Source organism: Excalfactoria chinensis, chromosome 5 (assembly GCF_039878825.1).
Source record: "Excalfactoria chinensis isolate bCotChi1 chromosome 5, bCotChi1.hap2, whole genome shotgun sequence".
NCBI classification, from domain to species: domain Eukaryota; kingdom Metazoa; phylum Chordata; class Aves; order Galliformes; family Phasianidae; genus Excalfactoria; species Excalfactoria chinensis.
In genome coordinates this window covers 2,155,761-2,163,184 of record NC_092829.1, presented here as the reverse complement: position 1 = coordinate 2,163,184, position 7,424 = coordinate 2,155,761, and the positions used below count along the sequence as shown (strand labels likewise).

General features: G+C 43.0%; 1 long non-coding RNA gene across 1 annotated transcript; it reads right to left on the bottom strand.

Annotated features, from left to right (window-relative positions):
• Positions 1-4,117: 4,117 nt before the first annotated feature.
• LOC140253443 (uncharacterized) lies at positions 4,118-6,391 on the bottom strand. Its single transcript, XR_011903853.1, has 3 exons — positions 6,347-6,391; positions 4,888-5,002; positions 4,118-4,801 (listed from the first exon to the last, which is right to left on the bottom strand). It is a non-coding gene; the product is annotated as an uncharacterized lncRNA (long non-coding RNA).
• Between the last annotated feature and the right edge of the window lie 1,033 nt (positions 6,392-7,424).

Sequence of the window (7,424 nt, the reverse complement as noted above, 5' to 3'; positions counted from 1 at the left end):
AACTCGTGTCAACACACATATACCTCCTTACGTCCAGTCCACACGACTGCAGAGAATGATCCAAAGCAGTCCCTGATCCTCTTCTGGTTGTTCATTCACACAGCCTTGGTGACTAAACCCAGAATCCAGATCTGGGTAGAGGCAACCCAAAGCTGCCTCCAGGTTCTTGACCTCACTGACCCAGGGAGCCTTGGCCTGGAGGCTCCAAGATGAGTCACTCGTCATGAACAAACACTGATGCCTCCTCCATTACCAGCATGGCAGCAAATCCATCTCTCTCCTTCACACATGCCCTTTTAATGAAAACAAACCTAAAAGAAATTTATAAGTAACAAACACCACACAAAGCCAGCACCCATAGCACTCCCACATCCAGAACCTATAGCAGCAAAAGATGTCCACTCAATACAACCAGATGGAAATCATGTTCAAATATGGTAGAGACCCTTGAGGTTTGCAGCTCCCATGCAAGCTAGCAGGCTTGAAACTACTCAACTCTGAGGATGTCTAACATTACACAGATACGCCAGGCAAGCTCACATTCAATTCTACATCATGGTCAATAGGAGAAGCAGGCACCACGGCACAAATTGAGCAAAAAGCAGCTGGGCGTGATGAAATCTTGTCAGCATAAATAATTAGCCTTCACTAACTTTAAGAAAAGATAGAAGGAGTTAAAGAAACATCACGTATCAAAACACCATTCATTTTAACTTGTTAAATATAAATTTTCAAGCACCCCAGAGCCAGAAAGAAATAAACACATTTAAAGACAAGACTGAAAGTGACTGAGATTAAAATACTTAACGGTTGAGCAAGAAGTTCAACAACAGCAGAACCAGATTTAGAAATAACAGATAATAGCTCATAATAGAAGTGAAAAAAAAATACATGCCTTAATTCTTCGTATGTGTATGGAATTACACTTGGATCCGAAGAGTCACACTGAGATACACAGAATCACCAAGGCTGGAAGAGATCTACAAGATCATCTAGTCCAGCCATCCACCCGTCAGCAATAGTTCTCACTAACCCATGTCCCTCAACTCAACATCCAAACATTCCTTGAACAACTTCAGGGCTGGTGAGTCCACCACCTCCAATTCCATATGGCTTCCTAAATACGGCACTTGTTTCGTACTTACACAAAGACAGCTCAGCCTGAATTAAGCCATGAATTGAGATCACTGTTAAACCCGGATAAAGAAATTATGGTTGGCTTAAAGCATCAGTAACTTTTATGCAGATTTGGGGGAAATGCTCAAATCTCTTCTCAAATAATCAAAGAATTAAGAGTGTCAGGTTGGAATTATTTATTGCCGAAGGTCCAGTAGCTGTTAAATGCTTTGCTAGAAAATAAGTATCAAAAATGAAATAAAAAAAAAAAAAAAAGGAAAACAACACACTGGTAGGATTGTTCTGTGCCCTCAGCCAAGCACAGCAATTGGAAGAATGTAGGTTGTTCTCATACAGTTTAAATGTTGGGACTTCAAAATGAAGCTTAAGATGTTCAAGAGCTCATAGAGGTGGCATAGTTCATATTCTTGCCCAGCACAAGCACCGGTGTTCTAAGATCTCAGGCATTAGATGTGTTTTATTTGTAATTTAATTCATAAAAGCAACCTCCAGGGCTCTTGAGCACACACACACAGCGCTGCAGTGCAAACACAGCTTTATCCAGCCAAGGGCTCCCTGCAGTTCAAGTAGGCAAGTCAAGGTACAGGTTAGTATTGGATACTGCAAGATTATCATCTTTCTGTACAGAATGATTTATAAATTGGATGCAGAGTATAGGCTTTAGGAGAATCAGGATGGATGTGTTTCATATCTTCTTTCCCCCTCTTTCACAAGGGCAGCAGTCAATATAAATACGCAGCTCAACAGGATTTAGACACTACCAGTTGCTACTGCAGTCCCTAAATTAGGAAGCAAATTTTGCCTAATCTTCATCACACACAGCACAGACAACATAAAAACCAGTCAGAACTGGGTTGTGCATGTTTCTGTACACAAGAAAGCCTCCTGGTGTCTGAAAAATGATTCACAGTGTTGAAAAAAAGCCTTGATATTGAATCATTTATTGGTATGAGGAAAAATGCAACGAGCTCTAGTCATTGAGACTAGTCCTGGATGGGTTTTAATTATGGGCAGGGGTTGGAAACTGGTCTCATCTCATACAGGTTGTCCTTGCCAAAGCAATGAACACCTAGTTCCAGATTCGCAGGAACACGTCCCCCAAAAGTGTGCCATTATGTCATATGGAAAGTAGCTGAGTGACTCTGGAAAGAGCCCGGCTACATCACAAAGCTGTCAAAGGGAAATGGAAGCATCTGAAGGACACAGATGAGAATTAACAGATATGGCAGAAGGGAGTTTGCAAGATGTACTTACAGAACAATCTTTCGTTCAGAGCAACACAGGAGCCATTTACAACCAGAGGACCAGTGAGCAGCACAAAAGCACCTGCTCAGCATACAAAAAAAATTCTTTCTTTCCTCAAGTGTAAGCAGCGATCATCTTTAAAGACAAATGCAAAAGCTCCAGGTTCTTGGCAGAAGCCACAATGCGCTTTGCTGGGTTCTCCTTGCAGCTCTGCAGTGTGAGCTGCAATCCGTCATTGAATGGCTTGGGTTAAAAGGAACCTCGAGAATCACGAAGCTCCAAACCCCCTGCCATGGGTAAGACCACCAACCTCCCTATTTAATGCCAGCCCAGGCTGCCCAGGGCCCCATCCAACCTGGCCCTGAACACCTCCAGGGATGGACGGGGCATCCACAGCCTCTCTGGGCAGCTGTTCCAGCACCTCACCGCTCTCACAGTAAAGAACTTCCCCCTGACATCCAACCTCAATCTGCCTTCCTGCAACTTCAAACCATTTCCCCTTGTCCTGCTGTTATCTACCCTTTCAAAGACTTGACTCCCCTTCTGTTTATGGGCTCCCTTTAGGTACTGACAGGCTGCAATGAGGTCATCCCTCAGCCTTCTCTCCTCCAGGCTGAACAGCCCCCTCAAATAACTTCATTATTCAACCTCCTTATTAAGAAGGATTGGCAGGTCTGCGACTGAATCTCTGGCTGCCAAACATTGACCTGTAGCCCCTACCCCAAGGTGCCTCAGCCTCTGCTTGCAGTCAGGTGCTTTTTGCATATTGCATGATGCAATTACTTGAGATTCTTTGCTTTAGAAAAAGCTTTCAGAGTTGTTACCTCCACAAAAACCCTGATCCCTCCCACAAGACCAGCCAATTAACAACCTGTGTATCTGGCAATGCATTTTCTTTCTGCGCTGCAAAGTCTTGGTTTCTTTGGGCAAGTCTGTCAGCAAAATTATGCAAGGGACTCTCATCTAGCAACAGGGGCCCCTCTAATGACAAAGCCCTGACACTTCAATGCATGCAAGTTCTTAACAGGCACTGTAACCAAGTGCCAACAGATATCCAAACATCTGGACTCAGCCAATTGCTGCAGGACAAGCCAAGTCCCAGTGACATCCATGCAGTCAGGCACCTCCTACTGCCTATCCTGCTCCAAAGGCCTCCTGCTGTCCCCACACCAAACACTGCATGCCTGTGCAGTAAGAAACAGCTAACAAGCTCCTGCCATGCCCATCAAAGAGCCAAGCAATGTAACAAAACATGAGAACTGCAGTTACACTGGAATTGGTCTTCTCTCATGCTAACTAGGCTAATCAGCCAGTAATCATTTCTCTATTAGCAATTGCATTCAGTTATGTAATAAACTAAATTAGAAGCTGACTGCATTGTGTGGACCAGCTCACTACTGAAGAACTTCTAGATAATACCAAGGGAGAAGAGGGGAAAAAAAACAAACATGTTCATTCACTGTGCCAATGATATGCAAAAGCAATGAATGATTAAAAAAAAGCTACCTATCAAGTTATCTAAATCTGGGCTTAGACTTTATCAATACCATCAACAGACTTTGTCCCTTGCTTTCCTTTCTGTATGTATATTTAGGCTTTTATTGTTAGGTGATTTCCTGATTGAATTCACAAACCTCATGGAACAGCATATTAGCATACTTTGAATATAAATGCAGGCTCTGTTACGGGATTCAATTTCTCTCTGAATTTTAATTCCAAAGCTTTTCTTTTCCACATTGTTCATATGAGTAATCAGAATTTTAATCATTTTCACGCACCTCAGAGATGGGGCAGCAGAAAATACAGGCACAGAAGTGAGAGTGGGAATTTGAGTTCCAAGTTCTCCCCCCCAAGACCATGTTAGGATCACAAGCAGCACGTTCCACACAGAATCGTGCCACAAACAGGGATATATAATGACCACAATCCCAGATACTGCATAGTGAGCAAGTCCCATAAACCCAGGCCAGCATCTCATCCCAGCTATACATTCAGCATGCAGGGTGGGGAGTTACATCCCAAAGTCATTTGCATGGGTAAAGAGCTGAAAACAAATGGGAAGATGATCAGAGAAGAAGGCTTGGGCAAAACTGAGTGCCTGGCATGAGAGGAATTATAGAATCATTCAGGTTCAAACAGACCTTCCAGATCATCAAGCCCAACCCCAGCCCATCCCCACCATACCCCAATGACCACCTCCCTCAGTGCCTCATCTTCATGGCTCTTGGACTCGCCCACCTCCATGGGCAGCCTGTGCTGGTAAAACAGGAACGAGGGCTGCCATGGATTCCTAATGAAGGACACAGCACAGGGCCTGTAGCAATCTTGCCACTGCCTCCAGACCCGTGTGCTCAAGCAAGGGCTTTTCTGAGGAATGAGTCATCTAAGTTCTGTTTTATCTCCAGCTCAAGTTATCTCCCTTGAAAAAAATAGTAAAAATAAATATAGTTAGTTGAGAATTTGCTGTTTCCAAACATCCATGAATGGGTATCTATGCATACTAACCTAGAAGAGAGAAGAGAAAGAGACTTCCGTCGTGCTGCTGTTCATCTCTTCATAGATGCAAGCTGATCAATGACCAGCTAATAAGTTCACTTTAACCAAAACTGACTCCTTTTATCTGGTAAATCCAAAGTGAATGCAAATCAATTCCTTGAGCACAACGACAGCCTTTCATCACTCAACTTTCATCATTCAGCAGGAGCGTTATAAAGAAGGAAGCAATTCTGATTGTGCTTCCTTTTTGCTTTCCTTCAGGGTAAGAGAGTGCAGCAATAAATACATGCATTGCCTTTTCATTAACCCTTTATCCAAGGGGTAGAGATTTCCCTGGGAAACTATTTCTAAGAAGCAAGTCTAGTAGATATGAGAGGAGCTCTTGTTTCCAGATCCAGGTGGACTTCTTTGGAAGCCCTCCTTTATACTGTGAAAATCTTTGCCTCCTGAGCGTTATCTAACACATCAAGCACAATACTGATCAGACAGTAGAGCCCACCAGCCCAAAGCTCCCAGTCCTACCCAAAACCTCAATATATTTCATGCCTATCAGTTTTAAATCTCATTAGGATCCCAGTTCTCCATGCTTTGAGACCAGGTTCCTAAGATAAGTCACAGCCTTAGCCTAAGAGAATCAGAACAGGCGAGTTATGAACTACATCATTCATTATACATATTTAAAGCAAAAACCCAGGCTTGTCACTTTGCTATCATTTCTCCTAACTCCTGCACACAGCAGGTCTACAGCAACATTAACAGCAGCTGTTTGCACAGCCTGGGAGGTTTGAGTCATCTCAAAAAGTAACAACCAACACCTGAATAAAGTCAACTACCAGTAGCTGCCCTGGAGACTACTAACTCCTGTCCATAGTGTTGAGAAGCCACAGTACAGAGACAAAAACCAGGGCAGGACTGAAGGAAAGAAGTAACAGCAAACCACAAGCTTTTACTGAAGTCACATTTGATGACTCTAACACGGAACCACAGTGTTGTCAAAGGAAGCGCTGAGCAAATGAGATGCATCAAGATTATATTTGCTCTGATAATATTTGCTCTGAAGATAATCTTCAGAGTTTGCAATTTAAATAACTGGAGAAGTGACATACAAAAACAGGAGCTTATAATGTAATAGGATGCATGTTTATAACCATTGAACTACCACCCTAGAAACAAAAAGCGTCTCAGATAGAACTACAACAACAGGTAAGTTCCTTCATCTTTTAGGGATTCAATACTAAAACTGTCCCAGTAAGATACCAATTCAGGATCATGCCTGCAGCCAGCTCAAGGCTTCTGCCTCAAAATGCATTTACTGAAGTCAGCTACTGAAAAGTAATCAAAAGCTCCTCAACAACTTCCCACCAGACTCCTCAGCACAGAATAAAACACTCAGTAGGAGAGAGAAACCTAACATATAGTAAGCAAACCAACATCACAATAAGTCCAATCCATAATATGGGGTGCTAACCTTCTACCAGTCCCAACCTCTCCTCCTAACAAAGAGCTCTATCCCCAACTCACTTGTAATGATTCACCAGCACTAGCTTGGCACCAACTATTTAAGGAATAGATCCTCGTTACCATTATTGATTTCACCTGTACCAAGTAAAGAGTGGCAGGCAGGGTTGAGGCCTCTCCTGAAATGTGTTCCTATTGGAACATATCCACTTCTTTGTGGTGTTTGGCAGCTCACAAACATGAGTTCTCCTCTCCAAACCATGACTTTGCTCTAAGAGCTGTACTATCAGCTCTATGTCCTAAAGGAAGATGGAAAATGAAAGATGGTTTTAGTAACAGTCCAGTGACCTTTCCTATAGCACCATGTCTCACTGTAGCTATACGCTATTTGCAATATGAGTGGGCCCAAACCTTCCTTTCTTCTCCCTACAACCTGTTGGGAACTGGCAAAATTTGTTTCTAGGGTACTACTGAGAAGTGGCAAAGGGAGGAGTTTGCTGAGGAGGTGAGCTCATTTAACAGCGGACTGGTGCATTGCTTTAGCATCGTGACCAAAATGCAGTACAAATGCTAAAAAGCTCCAATTCCAGAAGCAGCCCCGGGGCAACTTGCATCAGAACTTGGTGGGAATCAAGTGTGCAGTTGCATTTCCTAACACAGGAATCACTCGTCTGGTTTTCTATCTATTGAGTTAAAAGCTGCCTCCTGATTTTACACGATGCTATCTGGAAGACAGTATTTCATTTAAGCACATTCTCTTTCATCCATATGAATTTTCACTGCAGTTGCTATTTATTTTCTCCTAGCTCATCTTCTGCATTAACATCACCTTTGCCAGGTGGAATTGAAGCAGTAATTCAATCTGAGCTAGTTTCTAGGAAGGACTTGTGGCCTGGCGTCTGCTGGGGCTTGAGAAATTGATTTCCTGGCTCGCAACAGGCACTACATTGTCCTTATAAACTACTGAGCATCTTCTTATAAGATGTGAATGGCTGGTGTCACAGCAGGTGCTGCTTGTCTAATAAACATAACTGCTCTTGGAGTTGGGCAGCAGTGGCATTTGGACAGGAACCAATGAGTCAGGTTAT